At 42.3% G+C, this 17,789-nt stretch overlaps 1 long non-coding RNA gene and 1 pseudogene across 3 annotated transcripts in view; both read right to left on the bottom strand.

Moving 5' to 3' along the window:
• LOC309795326 overlaps positions 1-17,480 on the bottom strand; it is a 41,718-nt gene extending 24,238 nt beyond the window's left edge. The window contains exons 1-3 of one of the 2 annotated variants that reach the window (XR_014292237.1): positions 17,104-17,480; positions 13,067-13,174; positions 12,274-12,441 (exon numbers count right to left, since the gene is read on the bottom strand). This is a non-coding gene — a long non-coding RNA (uncharacterized lncRNA). Of the gene's footprint in view, positions 1-12,169; positions 12,442-13,066; positions 13,175-17,103 lie in introns of those variants that run through there. The other variant, XR_014292238.1, reaches the window with a different exon arrangement.
• Positions 376-2,651, bottom strand: LOC309796069 (14-3-3 protein zeta/delta-like; annotated as a pseudogene). The gene has a single exon. The product of its transcript is annotated as a 14-3-3 protein zeta/delta-like (transcript).
• Positions 17,481-17,789: the final 309 nt, after the last annotated feature.

Consider the following 17,789-nt stretch of genomic DNA (forward strand, 5'->3'; position numbering starts at 1 on the left):
GAAGGAAACAACCCCTTCAAAAGATTATGTCAAAGACAGACACAAAAAGAAAGGGAGGAAGGGAGGGAGGGAGGGAGAGAGGGAGGAAGGAAGGAAGGAAGGAAGGAAGGGAGGGAGGGAGGAAGTCACAATGTCCACCCAATCCTGCACGTTCCAGAATTCTTCAGAGTACAGATGACCCTTGAAAAACACAGGTTTGAAATGCATGGGCCCACTTATATACGGATTTTTTGAAGTAGTAAATACTGCAGTATAACACGATCCACAGTTGGTTCAAACCACAGGTCCAGAACTGCTGATACGGAGGAAGTGGAGACATATAGGGAGCACCAACTTTAAGTCATACATAGACTTCTTCTTTTTTTTTTTGAAAAGTCCATTCATAAAACTTTTATTCCACTTACATGAACTTAATACACGTGTTCTTAACAATTATGCTTGGATTGTTCATGAAAATCTCATAAGACATTAAACAAAGCTAGCCATCATCTCAAGTTATTTCCCTGTTAACTATTTTTGCAGCACATGCATGTTAGGCAAGTATCAAAAACAAAACAAAAACCTAAAAAATGTTAAATACATGGGTTTTTTGTTTTGCTGCTGCGCTTGATATACATGAAGTAATGAATAACAAGCAATTCATTTTTACTGCATCTTTACTTGTACATTTGTTCTTAGGTTGCCTAAAACATTTAAATACAAATAAAATGAGTGTAGCAAAAATAATGAAAGCAAACAGCTGGTAACTTTACAAATAATGGAATGTGAACCGTTTCTGCCCTTATCCAGAGTAAATTGGGTCACAACTAAAGGAACACTTCTGTAGCTGTAGTCAGTGGTGTGCACATTGAGACTGAGTATTCCACAGATAACACATGGTTTAACATGTAATATCCATGGGATATCTATTTCTACTATAGCCTTGTAAGTGCTCCAAACCTTAAAGTACCCACAGCTACACCTGTGACTGGAACCAATTATCCCTTTTATTCCCCACCAGGACAAACCAATACGTAGGCAGTTTTCTTTGCTTAGACATGGAAGCAGTTTTAACACTGGCCCTTGTGAAGCCACAATGTACTGAAAGTACTATGCCAAACATTTATAACTTGTATAAAAATTCCACATCCCCGTATTGGCCACTTCAAGATGGAAACAGATACCTCCCTAAATGTTAACTGGCTCTACTCCCTTAATATTAAACATAAAAACCACATGGGAAATACAGAAATTCAAATAGAAGTAACATAAACCTGTCATAAATCGTAAACAAAAACTATTTGTGGGACAGCATGGATGACAAACGGTCTACTGTGTCAATTTTAGAACGAGGCAGATGAAAGTTGGAAGGCCGGTTAATTTTCCTCTCCTTCTCCTGCTTCAGCTTTGTCTCCTTGGGTATCCAATGTCCACAATGTCAAGGTGTTTCTCAGTAACTGCATTATTAGTGTGCTGTCTTTGTATGACTCTTCACTTAATGTATCAAGTTCAGCAATGGCTTCATCAAATGCTGTCTTTGCAAGAGAGCAGGCTTTCTCAGGGGAGTTCAGAATCTCATAATAGAACACAGAGAAGTGAAGGGCCAGACCCAATCTGATAGGATGTGTTGCCTGCATTTCCTTTTTGCTGATTTCAAAAGCATCTTGGTATGCTTCCTGTGGCTGATCCACAATCCCGTTCGTGTCATCACCAGCAACAACCTCAGCCAAATAACGGTAGTAGCCTCCTTTCATTTTCAAATAGAAGACTTTGCTCTCTGCTTGTGAAGTACTGGGGATCAAGAACTTTTCCAAATGAGACAGTACATCATTGCAGAGACCTCTTAGCTCAGTCTCAATTTTCTCTGTCTTCTCCAGCCATCTGCTGTTTTTTGTCAGCACCTTCCGTCTTTTTCTCAGTACTTGAGATGACCCTCCAAGATGACCTACGGGCTCCTACAACATTTTTATAAGCAACTGAGAGAAGATTCCTCTCCTCATTGGATAATTCAGCTCCTTGCTCAGTTACAGACCTCATGCGGGATGCCATGTCATCATCTCGCTCAGCCTGCTCAGCCACTTTGGCCTTCTGCACCACTCATTTTTATCCATGACTGGGTGTTCTGGCGGGCGCTTCCGGGCCGCCTCGGTTCGCGGCCCGGTGCCCGGGCCCAGCCTGCCCGCCATGCCGCCATCCGTGTCGGGGAGAGCTGGGTGCCGCTGCCGCAGCACAGGGCGCAGAGGCTGCGCCGAGGAGCGAGCGGGAGAGGCAGCCATACATAGACTTTTGATTCCACCAGGAGGGTCCCCCAATTCCACCAGCCCCCTCCCGCCATTGTTGAAGGGTCAACTGTAGCATTTAACGAACCCCAGAAATTTCAAACTACTAAACTTTTTCTGGTAGTGCTACCCAGATGCATGACTGTTGCATTTTAAGCTAGACTGGGGAGAATACTTGAAGAATCCTAAATTCTAGCTCCCCTAATAATGTCCTTTGTCTATCATTCAAATTTGCCCTATGTCAGAAAGCTATTGCTTTGGCTGCTATTCAGCAGCCTATGTAAAATGAGTCCCGGTGCTTAGTCCAGTTCCAGACAACTGATGTGCAGGTCACGTATCACCTGTACTGGGGACAGCTCTGGACTCAGAGTGTCCCCCTGAGGCTTAGTAGGTGACAAGATAGGCCAGAACAAGGAGACCCAGAACCCCACAAACAGACAGAGCCCAGGAGGAAAGCTGGTGATGGAGAAGGGTCCCAAGAGGGAAGACTGGTCTGGGCGATTCAATATCTTGTTACAACAGAGTAATTGAAAGTACTGTTGGACTAGAAGAATGACTGTGTGTGTGTCTGCAGGGGTGGAGGGAACAGCAGGGCATTAGAGTCTGACAGGAGGGGACTTTTAAAAGCTGATACTTTCCCAGCCCACAGAAGAAGATCTGGGGTCCCAGGCAGCACACCAAGCCAGGGAGGGGACCGTCTGAGGCCTGGTCATGGGAATGGCAAAAAACTAGTCACCAGTCATAGTGAAGTGAGCCACATCAGATCCTTTCAAGAATTAGTGATGGTAGGGACTTCCCTGGTGGTCCAGTGGTTAAGACTCTGCTTCCACTGCAGCGGGCACGGGTTCGATCCCTGTTCAGGGAACTAAGACCCCTCATGCCTCAGTGCAGCCAAAAAAAGAAAAAAGAAAAAATTAGTGACAGTATGGATAAACACATAAAACTATATATGGGAGAAAAACTCTAGTTTAGAAACTATAAGATTAGGTATCTAGTCTCATGTTTTCCCCTTACAAATTACGTGACCTTCAACAAATCACTTGACCTCTCTCAGCGTAGTTTAGCAGCTTTCAATGGAGACAATACCATCACACCTATTACACAAGGTTGTAAGGATCTGATGAAAGGACGGATGTGAAAGCAGTTTATAAACCACGGTGCTCTAGACCTGTGACACGGCTTCTTTCCTCCTTTGCTGCATATCCAAGGGATGCTCTGGACTTGCAAGAGGAACAGTGGCTGACAATGTTAGGACTTTCACCATGGTAGGAAGTAAGGAAGCACCTGGGCTGGGAAAGTATCAGGATCTGTGCAGCTCTTAAAAGCCTCCTCCTGCCAGACACCAATGTCCTGCTGCACCCCACCCCACCCCCACAAACACACACTGAGAGTCATTCCTCTAGTCCAACAGTATTTTCAATTAATCTGTTGTCAAATATTTGAATACTCTATTGTAGCTGAAACTGGAGGCGTGGAGACCCCAAGGCCAAAGATGTGCTTTCCTTGGCCTGCTGTTTGGCCTACAAAGGGTACATCTGCTCCCTCCCCAACAAAAATTAGATATATGCTCTCCATATATTTATATATTTAAATATATATATATATATATTTAAAAATCATGAAATTCCCATAAAAAATTTAGTTTTCTAGCTTTTCTTGAAAAACCAAAAGATCTAGCAACACTGGGCCCAAATTCCCACAAGGCAACACAAACTTTAGGGAGCATAAGAATCACAGCAAGAAATCATTAAAACATAGGCTGCAAGACCCCATTCTCAGAGTTTCTGATTCCTTAGGTCTGGGATAGGACTGAAAAAAGAGCATTTCTAACAAGTTTCAGTTGATTTTGATGCTGCTGGTCCAGAGACTATACTTTGAGAACCACTGTGCTAGATCCTTGCATGGGCTGTTCCTGTTCAATAGGGATGCACACTCCAGTTTAACATAGCCCACACCACATCCTATGGTCAGTGACACAAGTATCTGTTGTCAACTATCATGCTTACTCTCTTGTTTCTCTTACACATGCAAAGTCACTTAACTAACTTAATATGCCTGACCTCTTAAGCATTCGAGTTACTAGCAAACTCTGCTACTTGAGGGCAAGAAACCTGCCTTATATACCTCCTTCTCCCTCTCCAACCCCTGTCTCTCTGCCTCTCTCAAACATACACACTCACCATCCTACACAGTGTCTTACACATAGCGCTCAACTATGTTAGTTGATTTGAGTACCTGCATAAAGTCTGAATCCTTCAAGGCCTGAGCTTGAAGGACAGCAAGACTTTTAAGCCAGGAACTGGTTTAGGCCTCCTTCCCTTTGTCTATTGGATCCTGATGAAAGAGCAGGTCAATGCTGCCTCAAATGTGGAGGTGGGAGACAAAGAACAAAGATCATTACACAGGATGAAGCATAAGCTCTCCTGAGACCCACTTCTCCTTTTTAGCTTCTCAGAATCAGTACTCAGCCCCAAATCCTCTAAAATTAGTTATCATTCAGGAATACTATCAGTTGAGCAATTCAACCAACTGCCTTCGCTAAATGGTTTCATGATCATCAGCTTGAGGGCACGGGAAGAGGCCTGGGTGATAAATCTAGATTCCCTGTAACTTTCTTTTCTATGAGCCCATTAGTGACGACTTGGAACAGATTCTGGTACACATTTTGAAATCCACCAAAATGCAGGCCAGACTCCTCCCTAGTGTCTACCCCCAACCCACACATGCTCTGTCTTGTAGCCTTGGCCCTAAGCCATGGTTTGTGTAAAATGGCCTCAAATTTAATTTCTACTAAGAAGAGTTTAAATGTTTCTCTCTTCAATAATGAAATATGGGCAGTTCATTCCAGAGAGCTGTAAAGAGTGCCAGTCTTTAAGGCCAAGAAATTTTATCCTTCTTTCACAAGCTGACAGCAAATGAAAAGAGTTTGTTTCGCCAAAAGGGATACCAAGGTAATTTGTGAAGACCTGACCTCATTAAAATATTATTGAAATGTGACCAAAAAGGAAGAAACGTCTAAGTAAACTGTTGGAGGCCTATCCTACATCAAAAAGTGGACTCAAAGCAGTATTATTATCACTTCCATTTTATGAAAAAGGGCCCTGAGACATATAACAACCTCCCCAGGATTATACAGCTGTAATCAAAGACAGAATCAAACTCACTCTCAAGCCCACAACTTCCCCATTACCAATTTATCTTCACCATCCATACGTCTTATACCAAGGGCACATCTTCCCTCTAAACTGCCTCTAAAAAGCTTAAGAACTCAGAGGCTAAAGATGGCCCAAAACTCAATACATAAAATAGAAGACCCCATGGTAATTGCTTCTTAAAACTAGAAGAGAGAAACAAAATGAGCACACAGTGAATCAGAGCAAAGATATGCAAATGCATTTTTATAAGTGACAAATGATTCCCAGGCCAGAAAGGCTTTGCTTGAATGTAATAACAAATCTCAAGAAAACAGATCCCTCAGAAGGAGATTGCGAGGTAGCAGCAAAGGTATAAGAGTCTGAGAAAAGTCATCAAAGCCCATCAAGCAGCCTCCAAGGATAGTCCTGGCTGGCTGGTCCAATCCTTAATAAAGGGAGATGCCCAAACCTGTCAATTTCAAGAAGCCCAAAAGCCATGACGGGAAAGACCAATAGATTTGAGCACACACAAATGAAATTAAAGGATGCCTTAAAAATGTCAAAAGGTGAATGAACACAGAAGAGGAGGAAATATTTGAACACATGTCAGAAAAAGGGTTAATATTACTACTACTATAAACATGCTCCCTCCCCCCCCAAAAATGATCAAGGACAAACAATCCAACAGAAAAAATGAACGAGAGGAAATGAATAGACAAATCATGGAACAGGAAATGCAAACATCTCAAAAACACACAGAAAAATTCTCAACTGCACCTGTAGTCAGGAAACATGCAAAACAAAACAAAGGTGCACTGTCTCTACTGAGCAAAGTGCCAAAAAAACCCCCAAAACCTAAAAATATCAGTATCATTAGAACTAGTGAGGGTATAGGGAAACAGATACTGTCCCATGATTCTTGGGGATATGAAAATGCTACACAATCCTTGGAACATTATTTGGTCATGTACTGATTTAAAAATAAGTATGACCTCTGACCTCAAATCCTGCTTTGGAGAATTACATATTGAGGCATTTTAAGTGGCAAAAAACAACCTCAACATTCATCAACAGAGGAATAATTGAATAAATTCTGGACCTCCATATAAATATCGTAGTTATTGAAAAGAACAAAAATAGCATTATTTGGAAGATATCAAAAGGCAGTGGACTTGAGAGCCATGTTGCCCAAGTTCAAATTGCTGCTCCCACCAACTGTGCAACCTTGGGCAAATTAGTCACATCTCAGTTGCTTGTCTATCCACTGGGGATCACAGTACCTACCTTGTATGGTAGTTGTGGGGTAAATGAGATAAAGCATAGGGCCTGGAATCCAGCAAATGCTGGATATTCTGTTGGGGAAGCAGGGAAGAACTGTACAAATTGTATAGCATAGATATATTTTAGTTAAAAGTGTATATATGTTTTAAAGCACACTATGTATGTGTGTGTGGTGGTGAGAGGAAAGGAGAAGGTTTTAGCTCTTCCTCTGCATGTCTCTGTGTTGCAAGGAACATGTATTGCCTTTATAGGTTGGAAGACTAATCCAGTAACACTTTTTGAAAGTGGCCTGGTGAGAGTGCTAGCAGGAGTGGAGGCTACGAAAGCATAATTAAAGATCGGGAAGTGAGTCTGGAAGCTGGGAAGTTTGGTGGGTCTGGAGTACAGAGTGCGCTGTGGAGGCAGCAGGTATAGCAGGTATAAGGCTGGGGGTGGTAAAGGAAGGACTGCGTGTTCTCGGAGGAGGAGCGTGGACTTTCTCCAGATATTCATGGAAAGTTCTTTGGAAGAAAGGAATGCAAAGTATTGGCTGTACTAGGGCAGTCTGAAAGATGTACTCTGCCCATTCACCAAAACAAAAACTTTCAGTAGCTCCCTTTTATAGGGATAAAGTCCAGACCTACTTAGGTCTGTGAGTCTGATAGCCAGGCTTCTCATTCCACCTTTCCTCAACCTTACTGAACTACTTGTAGTTCTTAGAAGGTTCTGCTCTCTCCAGCTGACCTTTGCTCAGGCTGCAGCTTCTGCCAGCAGTGCTCCCCATACCTTTCCTTGTTCTGCCTGGCTAACTCTTCAGAGTTCAGCTCAAATAGTCCTATCTCCTGAGAAGCTCACCTTGATCCCCCAAGGCTCAGTTTCCCTTCTAGGTCCTCCTACATCACCCTGGCATGAACCTAAATAGAGAACTTTTGACACTGATCTGTAATTGTCAGTTTATTGTCTGCCTCTCCAACTAAACTGCTGGTGCTTAATAGTATTCCTTGTTGATTCTTCAGTACCTAGCACAGAACACAAAACAAAGTCAGAAATCTATAAATATTTGTTAAATAAACAAATGTTTTGAAACATACAAGCCATCTAACTCTTTCTCCTTTTTTGTATTCCATGTTTTCCCAAATAGTTTCTCACTTAATGCCCTATCCTATCTGTGCTAGCTGATAGGCAGAAAATCCACAACAGATCATATTACTACAAGTCTGGGTCCATGTGACAGCTATATTGCTCACTGAAAACTAATAAATTGGTATAGGGATTTTACAATCTTATACTTTCATTAACGTAAGTTCTGCCCTGGAGGAAAAAACCTCCATGTGCTGGCAAAAGCTGACATCTGAGTATTTAAAACAAAAGGGCCACAACTCTGAACTATGGTAAATTCTAAGGTAAAGGCCTCTTGGGAGGCCTTCTCTGGCTACATCTGGACCTTGAGTCATTCACTCATTCAAATATGTAATAAACCCCCACTAAATGGCAACCTTCATTCCAAGCACTGAGGATATAGCAGGGAACAAGACAGACGAGCCCTACCCACCATGGAGTCACATTCTAGTGGGGGTTAGCAGAGGGACAAATAATAAACATGTGAAAAATAAGAGAGTTTCAGGCAGTACTAAATACTGTGAAAACAATTAAGGCAATAGAGTTTCAGGCAGTACTAAATACTGTGAAAACAATTAAGCAGGATAGGAAATGATTAAAGTTGGGGAGAAGGGGTGACAGCTCTTTAGATGTGTGGTCAGGATAAAAGGCTTCTCTGAGGGATGGACATTTGAGCTGCGACCTAAGTAATGAGAATGAATCAGCCATGAGAAAATCTGGGAGCAGAGAATTCCAGGCTGGAAAAAGAGCAAATGCAAAATCTCAAAGGTAGGAATGAGCTTGCTGCATTCAAAGAAAGATAGAAAACCAATTTGGCTAGAGCATAATGAACAAGGAATGTGAGTTAAGAGCAATCAGAGGGTAGATGTACAACAGATCATAAGGGCCATGATGAGGAGCTTGGATTTTATTCTAATTGCAAGGGAAAGACATTAGGGAAGTATAGGTAGGGAAGTGATAGTCTGATTTATATTGTTAAATGGCTAATGATTGAGAATGAATTCTAGGAAGGCAAGAGTGGAAACCCAGGAGCCAGGCAAGAGGCTATTGTCATGGTCTAAATGAGAGCTGCTGATGGCTTGTACCAGGATGGTAGCAGTAGACATAGTGAGAAGTGGTCCGTCAAATTTGGGATAACATTTTGGAGGTAGGATCAACAGGACTTGATCTTTGATTGGATGTTGCAGCCAAGAGAAAAAAGAAGAATCAAAGTTGTGATCCTTTGGTTCTTCTCATCAGGAATTCCTGCACCTGCTTGCCAATAAAAATTTGTGTTCTGCTGGAGAATCTCCTTTCAGTAACCATAACAAAGTCAAAGCCAGTCAAAATTTCCGCTAGTGTATGACAATATTTGAATTATGCATGCCAATTTATGACAGAGGATTCAAGAACAGTTTATTCTTCATTAAACTGAAGATTTAAGCTCCTGATTTTTTTTTTGTAATCTAAAAAGCAGCTCATTTTCTAAAGACCCAAGTTGCTTACAAAACAAAGATTTGTGTCACTTTAAGAAGTGCCATTTCCTTGCAATATTAGAGATCTATAAGCTCAGAGCTTCTATCACAGTTATCACATCTTTATTTTGCTTTATAATCTTATTGTCTCATATAAGGGCCATATTTTATATCATTGTTTTATGAATGTTAAAAGTCTTAGCAGGCCAAGTAACTTACAGTGCAGGAAGAAACAGAATGGCAAGCCTGATTTCCTTAGAATCAACCTCTTAATGTATTCATTCACCTTCTATGAAACTCTGGCAACAATGTGTCTTGAACTAGCTGTTTAAGGCGACAGAGCAATTCTCTTTCTCCTGAACTTAACTATTCTGATGTTTCATATATTGCCCAGTAACAGTCCTTAAGAAAATACCATTTTGAAAACAAACTACACTCATTAGTGTGTACAAATCTATGAAATATACACAAAATATTATTAGAAATAAACCAGGTAAGATTGAATGTAATTTCATGGCTAAAAAACATAGGAAAATTCACAGTAGTATTTGTTGTGTTAATATGCACAGCACTGTTAAGGACTGAGAACGTTTAGGGGACTCAGTGAACCACATCCCTCTTCCTACCAAGTTGTGAGCCAGCTGAAAAACAGGAAAAAGAGTAGACAGCTGAGAACTGTCGCTCTTCCTGATAAAGCTGACGCTGGAGGCGAGATGGCGCCAGTGGGCCTCCCAACACTGAACCCTAGGACAAGGCAGACTTGACACTGGGTTGCTGACTGGCAGAACAGGATTACAGAAACTCTCCCCTCCACCTACTCCAAAGACTTGTCCCTGTAAATTTTGCAGCATAAAGGAATAGACTAGAGGTCTATTCCTGATGGCAGCCTGGCCCCAAGGGTAAGACTGGCCAAAGGGCTGAGCCTTCTCATGCAGCTTCTCACTATGTAGTATCTTACTCAATGGGGAAGAGGAAAGGCTGGCCCAAGACACCAGGAATGTTAATAAAACCCCCTGCAACTTACACCACATTCCCCACATAATTTTATTCTCTTAACCTAGTAATCTCCAAACTGGAATAAATCTACCCTGGGATTCTACTTTCCAAGAGGAATACAAGCACAGATAATTTTAAGGAAATCAATTCCATTTATTCAACTTTCACCTACTCTTTCCTAAAATTGAGCTGTCTAAAATACGACTGAGGTTGGGATTTCACAACAATTCAATTTTTCCAATTCTATTTTAAAATCAGTCTTTTCTCACTTATAAAAGACAGGCATCCTCTCACCCATCCCAGATATTACTATAACTTGCTCCCATGTGCAAAAAGCATCTAAGGCACCATACAAAGGAACAATTCTAAATATTGATGTCAATATTTAATTTAATCAATGCATTATAAGTAGCAGGAGGATTTCCTGGCTTTCCTTATCTTAAATATATTTCTATTAAGAGAAAAGCATGGTGCTAGAAATTGGGTATTTTGGTCTGTGCGGGGGTGTTCTGAGTTCAGATAATTGTAGAGCAGGGTGGCAAGAGTTACGATCATTTTTGCCTAATGCCATTTCCTCTTCCATTTCCTGATGGTGTCAAACAATACTGTTGAGATAGCAAAAAGAAATACTGAAGGAGGTTGAGCCCTATTTCATGTGGGTAACAAACCCACAGCAAAGTTTCATGCTCCAGATATCTCTCTCAGAATTCAAAAATGGAAGATATGTAGAAAACATTCTGGGAAATACCAGTTACAAGGCACATCTGCTCAGTAATGAGAGAGAACTTGGTGCCATCGTCCTGTGTCTCAACTGCATATTTCAGATGATTTCAAGGAAAAGGATGTTAAAAAAATTCCAAATTTCCTTCTAACAGATCAATGTTACATATAAAAGGAATATATATCACAGATACATTAATGTTTTGTAGTGCTTTTTGAACAATTATTCAGACTCATGGGAGAAAATATTTTCACTAGTTTTTACCTGAAGATTACTGAATATAGTAAGTCTATACTTGTTTTCTTACCCAAACACTTCTGCTTATTATTATTTGTTAACCATTTCTCACCTCATTATTCATTCCTATCTTTTATGTAATAAACTTAGATTTAGATATATAGTTTTTTATTGTAAATAATGCATTGAACATCATTTATTCATCTTTTGTAAGCCCTGCACCTAATAGTCCCCCAACTTGTTTTCTTATTGTGTCCTAGCAGGAAATTACATTCATGAACTAACTGGAGAGGAGGAGTTTCATCCATTTCATTAAGAGGCATATTTCCAGTAAAATTTTAGTTCTCTTTAGTAATTATTTGGGAAAATTTGTAATGTATTTAATATTAATTATGTATTACTAATAATAATTGTAAAAATAACTCAATCCAAAAGAAATTTTTGGCATTTAGAACCTTTTGGTGGTAGAAAATTTTTTTAATTATAAACAATTTTTTGACTGCCAAAAAGAATGATAGGGTAAGCAATAAAATACGTTTGAGCATAAAATATATTTTTAAGACTTCTGTGGGGAAGTAGAATAAAAACACAAATTCAAAGAGAAAAAAGAGTAATGTAAAATTTCTGTAAATATGGATGATGGTGAGTATTCAATTTCTATGGGATTTAATTTCACTAAATGCATTTTTTTTTTTTTTTTTTTTTTTTTTTTTTTTTTTTGCGGTATGCGGGCCTCTCACTGTTATGGCCTCTCCCGTTGCGGAGCACAGGCTCCGGATGCGCAGGCCCAGCGGCCATGGCTCACGGGCCCAGCCGCTCCGCGGCATATGGGATCCTCCCAGACCGGGGCACGAACCCGTATCCCCTGCATCGGCAGGCGGACTCTCAACCACTGCGCCACCAGGGAGGCCCACTAAATGCATTTTTAAGTGATATAACCCTTTATACTTTAAAATATTCATATTTAGATTACACCAGAAATTACATCTTTTGCAACTAAGGACAAAAACTTTTACATGTGAACCTAAAAATTATTTTGGGTGGTATGTCAGTAAAAATGTATAAAGACCATTGCTTTAACCCTTTCAGCTTACCCACTGAGATCACCTTAGGACATGGTTATCCCCCTTGGGTAAGAAGTCAGCAGTCAGTTAGGGTAGTCCTGCTCCCATCTTCATAAGGCCACTTCAATACTGATTTCACCTCTTTTGTGGAATCTCTTGGGGCCACTGGTAAAGGGTAGGTTTTGTTCCCAGAATGCCCTGAATGGGTCAGAACAATACATCAATTAAATCAGCTCCCATGCTATTCTGTACGCAAGGCTATAATTCACAACCTGTTCTATTGCCACCTCAAATTATGTCCCACTACCTTGTTCAACATTATCAGAAGTTCTAAAAGAAGATCAAATGATAACATAAAAATACTATAAAAATTAAGAGCCAAAAAGACATCCTCAATCTGATTATGACCCCTTTCCAATATGAATTTTCCAGCAAGAAATGAAAAGTTCAGACATTACATTATCTTGTTCTTCTGAATTATAGCCCAAAGTAATCAGTACCGACTTCATGTTAAAGTCCAAAATTATTAACTTCCAACTTGTTAACACTCTTGCGCTTGTGAATTAAAGTTCAAACAACAGGTTTTTTCACTCCTTGGCAGTGAGCTTAGCTCCCAAGCTTGAAGCTCCCCTTCCCCCACAGCGCCTATCCTGTTAAGCTTACCCCAAGCCTCCCTTGTCCTGGACAGGCCCCCCTGGCATGGGCACACCCCTGTGAAACTTGTGGTATGAAGCAGCAGAGTAGAAAGCATACTTTCTGTGGGCGGCCTGGCTCCCATGAGAAAGGAGAGAGGAAGAAGGTGGGCTGCACACGCCAAACTTACACATCAGGAAACTTGTTAGAAGCGCTGGAATGAGGTATCGAGTGTTATGTTAGTGGCACCCCCTCCATACTTTAAGAAACATCTGATGTGGGAAAGAAGTGTTTTCCCCTAAAATAGAGAAATAGAACAGAATTACAAGAAACAGTCTATCTTATTTAAGAAATATTTATTGAGCTCAAATTTCTAAGCTACATTTGCTGAGAGATTCCTAAGTGAATCAGAGCTGGATGCTGCCTAACAACCAACCACTAACATTTGTAACATAGTCATATATGTCAATGCCATATATTTTAGGTTTCTGTTACAGCAGTGCCCTACTTCCAGTACCAATTTTTGTATTAGTATCGATCAGGCTTTACCAAACAACCACAAATATCTCAGTGACTTAGGACAGCAGAAATGTATTTCTCACTCATACAACCATGTGTATTAGTTAAGGATTCTTTTCCACTTTGTCCTGACCCTAGGACCCTGGCTGATGGAAGCAGCCACCATGTGGAACATGGTTGGGGTGGTAGATTAAATAAGGCCACAAATCCTTTGTCACTCTTCTCCCCAATCCCCATGAAGAGGTGGAGTTTATTTACCCTCCCCTTCAAACTGAGTTGGCCATGTGACTGCTTTAACCAATAGAATGCGTTATTTCCAAGCCTAAGTCTTACAAACACCTGGAAGCTTTTGCTTCTGTGGTTTGAAGAATCCTGAGCCACCATGTAAGAAGTCAGGCTACTCTGAAGGAGAAGCCATTTAAACTGAGGCCCTGGAATAACACTGGAAAAAGAAAGGCTCAGCCATTCTAGCATCCCCATCGAGCCTCCAGATTACTCCAGTCCAACAATACCTGGCTGGAACCACATGAGAGACACCAAGCAAGATTAGACAACTGCCCATGAGCCCATTCAACCCACAAAACCATTGACGATAATAAAATGGTTACGGTTTTAAGTCACCAAGATTTGGGATGGTTTGTTATGCAGCAATAGATAACTAAAACTTTCCGTCACTGTGCCAGAAGGAAAGAGCATGAGAAATTGTGCACGGGTTCTTAAAGCTTTTGCTCGCAAGTGACACAGATCACTTCAATCACACTTCAATGGCCATGCTGAGTTGAAAGGAGGGAAATGCAAGTTGGCTACGTGAGAAAATAAATGGAAAAGAGGGCTTCCCTGGTGGTGCAGTGGTTAAGAATCCGCCTGCCAATGTAGGGGACATGGGTTCGAGCCCTGGTCTGGGAAGATCCCACATGCTGCAGAGCAACTAAGCCCATGCACCACAACTACTGAGCCTGGGCTCTAGAGCCTGCGAGCCACAAGTGCTGAAGCCTGCGTGCCTAGAGCCCGTGCTCCGCAACAAAAGAAGCCACTGTAGGGACTTTCCTGGTGGCGCAGTGGTTAGGAATCCGCCTGCCAAGGCAGGGGACACGGGTTCGAGCCCTGGTCTGGGAAGATTCCACATGCCGCAGAGCAACTAAGCCCCCACACACCACAACCACTGAGCCTACGCTCTAGAGCCCGTGCTCTGCAATAAGAAGCCACCGTAATGAGAAGTCCGTGCACCACGATGAAGAGTAGCCCCTGCTCGCTGAAACTAGAGAAAGCCCGCATGCAGCAACGAAGACCCAACTCAGACAAAAATAAATAAATAAAATAAATAAATTTATTAAAAAAAAAAGAAATGGAAAAATTTGTTGGTTAGTACTAATACCTTCAGAGAGGGGTCAGGCCTAGAGAGGTACATCTTCCATAGAGATGACAAGTCAATCAGTAAGCAGTGGATTACATTTGTAAGAGAAAGGCAGTGAAGCCATCTGTGGATTTATGGAGGCCTTTGAGTGCCAACTGAGTTGCTGAGATAGCTGAGCACCACTGGAGATAGGTATCTGAGTAAAGGAAATCAGTATACAGGACTAGGCCCTTCATGTAGTAATGAAGGAGGGAAAGACAGAGCGGGCCACCAGTCTGAAAGTTACTACAGTATTCAAAAAATGAGTATCCTACTGGGAGAGATTTTTCCCGTGGGGAGTGGAGGGGAACTCAAAAAAAAAAGAAGGGCTTCAAGTGTGAAGTTGAGATGTTTATTTTATCAAGGATCTAAAAGAAAATGTTTAATTCTCATGGCAGAATGTTAATTACCTACCCACCATTCCCCACCCTACTTCCTTGACAACAGAACTTCAATACTGCTTAGTTCCTCTCTTCCCTCCAAACCAATCAGGAAAAAGAAAACTATGCACACATAATTCAGTTCCAAGGTAAATCCCAACTGGTCTAAGCCAGTGGTTCTTAACCAGTATCATTTCTCTAGGGAGTGTGTGTGGGATGGAGGGGAAAGGATTTTTTTTTTTTTTTTTTTTTTTTTTGGTGTCACAATGCCTGGGGTTGCTACTATATTTAGTAGGAAGGCACCAGAGATGCTAAATGTCCAGCAACGCATGCCATAGTCCTGTATAAGAACTGTCAAAAGCCAGATAAACACTAGCCAATCATGGTAATCCCATGCTTCTTGTCCGTCACTGTTTTAGGGACTAGCTAGCAACTCAATTCTGGTAAATAAGATATAAGGAGTGGCCAGCTATGAAGCCTCTGGAGTGGTTTCTTCCTGCCTGTCAATGTTGTCCCAACCATATGACACCTGGGACTGCTGCAGCCATCTTCTCCCTAAAACCAGTGTCTTCCCAAGCTCCCTGTTTCCATCATTGCCACTTCCATTTCCCTTTACCAGGTCCTAAAGCAGTTTTGACTTCTCTTAACCATTAACCTTAGGATGACCACTTGAGGTTGGCTTAGGACAGTCTAATTTTACTCCTATTCTCCCAGTGTAATTAACAGTGCCCCCTTTAACTTCGGAAAGTATTCTAGATTGGAGGACTACAGACTATACATGGTCATTACCCCCAATTAAATCTTGTTCACTCTGCCTCAAGAAAATACCTCTAAAGCAGGGGCCAGCAAACTATGGCCTGTAGGCTGTTTTTGTACCTCTGGAAAGTGGAAAAAAAAAAAAGTTTTTTACATGTTTAAATGATTGAAAAAAAGTTAAGGGGACTTCCCTGGCGGTCCAGTGGTTAAGACTCCGTGCTACCAATGCAGGGAGCGTGAGTTCGATCCCTGGTTGGGGAACTAAGATCCTGCATGCTGGGCAGCACAGCCAAAAAAAAAAAAAAAAGTTAAAAGAATATTTCATGATATCTAAAACTGTATCAAATTAAAATTTCAGTGTCCAAAAAATAAAGTTTTATTGACACAGCCAAGCTCATTCCTTGAAGTATTGTCTATGGCTGCTTTCTCACTACAAGGCAGAGTTGAGTAATTATGACAGAGAGCACTTAAAATATTAATGTTTGGCCCTCTGAAGAAAAGCTTGCAGACCCCTGCTCTAATGCTGTCATTAGTCCTGCGTTCCCTCACTTCCCTTACTCCTTGCACCAATACGGTAGCCTACTTAACTGGTTTCCCATTCTTTTCCCCACTCCAATCTTTCATACCAATCCTAGTAGAGAACTCTCTACAGAAGAGTTGTGATCCTGTCACTTTCCCCTTCCATATCTTCAGAGGCTCCTCCAAAACCGGCAATATGAAGTCCAAGCCTATCCCTCGATACTGAAGACTACAACCTGAAGTCTTCCAGACTGTTCCTCTTCAGTACTTAAAGCCAAAATGGACCACTTGCTGTTTCCCTAATTAGCATACCATACGCCCCCACTGCTTGCCCACGTCTCTCCTCCATCCCATCAGTTCCTCAAGATGAAACGAAATTGTTACTCCCGTGATAAACCTTCATTCGCCACAAGGGTAGTTCACACGCGCGCGGGGGCGGGGACTAGCGACACAGAACAGACTGGGGTTGAGAGGGAGCACATCAGATGACCTGAGAGCGTGAGGTGAGGGGCTCAGAATGAGGCTTCAGAGGTGACATTTACACAGGAATTTTAAGGACTCGAGAGGCTAAAAGACTCTACAAGACCCAGGAAGATGAAAAGAAACTGTAAATAAAGCTAAATACGCGAAAAAAAGGACCACTTCATCCTATCCACTTGCCTCTCGCACCAATGAGAACGGTTCAAGGAAAAACGACACCTTTAGTACAAAATCTGAAAGAAAATTCCACAAGAGCAGCCTTGGCTAAAACCACTGGGGAATGGCGCAGACAGCACGTAGATTCCCTTTGCCAAACAATCCCTGGGCGAGCTCCGTGCGCGCTCTCCGCGCCAGGCGACTCCAGCTCCTCGCCAAAACTTCTAGGCTGTAGCTTTGCCTGCGCGCCCACGCTCCGGGCTTCCGGACAGGCGCGACGGCGCCCGGGGGAGAAAGAGACACCCCTCTTCAGTGTGCGAAAGCAGTTATAACTATGTCGCGGCCTCCCACTAGCCACCAACCCGCACCCTCGGGAAGGCGTCAGGGAGGATCCCGCCTCAGCGGCCGCCTCAGCGCACATGAAGCTCTCGGGCGGAGCCAAAGCGAAGAGGCGGGAGTTTGCGGACGCGAACCCTGGCCTGGGAAGAAAAGCGACCCCTGGGCGCACGCGCACAGCGAGGGGACTGGGAGGAGCGTGTCTCCCAGAGGGCTTGCTGAGAAAAGGAGAGCGCGTGGCGCCGTGGGGCCCGCGCACGCGCCGTAGTCTCGCCCCGCCCGCGCGCGCGCGGCCGGCGCAGCGTGTTTTCTTCAGACCGCCCCCCTCTTCTACTTCAACTAGAGGCGAAGGACGAGAGCAGGGAAGTGTGGGG

The sequence above is a fragment of the Mesoplodon mirus genome, assembly GCF_964341445.2.
Source record: "Mesoplodon mirus genome assembly, chromosome: 2".
In the NCBI taxonomy this organism is placed as follows: Eukaryota; Metazoa; Chordata; class Mammalia; order Artiodactyla; family Ziphiidae; genus Mesoplodon; species Mesoplodon mirus.